Raw genomic sequence first — 1579 nt, forward strand, 5'->3', positions numbered from 1 at the left:
GAGTTGTATTTTCTCTGGAGCTTTGACCTGTTCCTTCATTTGGGCCATATATTTTGGTGCCTGTGAACTTGTTACATAGTAAGGGGAAGAGATATAGGTATTAGGGCTGGCCAACCCACATTGCTGTTTTGTGGAGCTGTATGAGGGAGAGGGAACAATGCTGCTTGCTCAGCTCTCTGTAGGATTTCAGTCACTTCCTCATCTACCCACAAGGAAATTCTGCCCTTCTGGTACTGATTCTCACCAGTGGAGGAGTGGTTTTATATAAGTTCTAGGACCCTGTGGGTCTCTTCAACAAACTCTTCTGTGAGGCTGGAGGTTTTTCCTGCTGCTCCCCCCCCCCACACACACAGGGTTTTTGTTTTTTTTCAGTCAGTGGTTTTGAGACTTTATTTCCCTGCCCTAGAACCCTGGTTGTGTGGTCTGTCTCACTCTCCAGCTGTCCCTCCCAGTTTATCTGCACACAAATGTGGGACTTCCCACTCTGCCACCTGCCTCCTTGCTGCAAGTCCTCTCTGCCCTTGCTGTCCATGTCCCTTCCTACTGGTCTGGATAAATGTTTTCTTTAACTCTTTAGTTGTTGGACTATCATACAGTTTGATTTTCTGGCAGCTCTGGTTATTTTCTATTTGTTTGTTTTTAAATTTGTTGTTGCCCTTCTTTTGGATGTGTGAGGAGACAGTGTATCTACCTACTCCCCCATCTTGTTCAGAGTGCTTTTACTCCAACAACTTCACTGAAAACTAACTGGGGCAAGTTGTAGGAAGGTAGCTGCAAGGACAGTGGGATACAGTAGGAAGCTTCTGGAATTTCATTTCATCATCAATTAATAGTTTTCTAATAAAAATAATGTGATTAATTTAAAACATATATTCCATTTTATAAGTACTTTTGGCTGAATAATTGTGAATCATGTAAAATACTTCAGCAATTTAAGTGGTTTAAATTTTATTTTCTATTCAGATGTTTTTTTATTAGGTGTGTTAATGATCATGTCCCTTTTAATGTCTTAAAAATTCAAACATTACCAGCAAGAATGTAGAGTTCAGAATATGGGCATCATAAAACTCTATGTATAGGGGGAACCAATGGCATATCATAACAGAAGAGGTATATTCAAATTTAGCTTTTATTTTTTAATACATTTTATAGATTATGCCATTATAGTTGTTCTATTCCCCCTTTCATTCCCCTCCACCCTGCACCCCCCACCCCCAGCATTCCCCCCTTCAGTTTATGACCATGTGTCTCAAGTTCTTAGATTCTACATTTCCCATACTATTCTTTCCCTCCCCCTATCTATTTTCTACCTACCATCTATGCTACTTATTTTCTGTACCTTCTCCCCCCTTCTCCTCCTCCCACTCCCCTGTTGCTAACCCTCCATGAGATCTTCATTTCTACGGTTCTGCTCCTGATCTAGCTGTCCTTTTAGTTTGCTTTTGTTTCAGATGTGGTTGTTAACGACTGTGAGTTTGCTGTCCTTTCACTGTTCATATTTTTTATCTTCTTTTTCTTAGATAAGTCCCTTTATAGACAACAAAATATTAGCAACAGAAAACACAACCAGAACAAAGAA

Source organism: Artibeus jamaicensis, unplaced genomic scaffold, assembly GCF_021234435.1.
Source record: "Artibeus jamaicensis isolate MK-2021 breed Jamaican fruit bat unplaced genomic scaffold, CSHL_Jam_final contig_61, whole genome shotgun sequence".
Taxonomy (NCBI): Eukaryota; Metazoa; Chordata; class Mammalia; order Chiroptera; family Phyllostomidae; genus Artibeus; species Artibeus jamaicensis.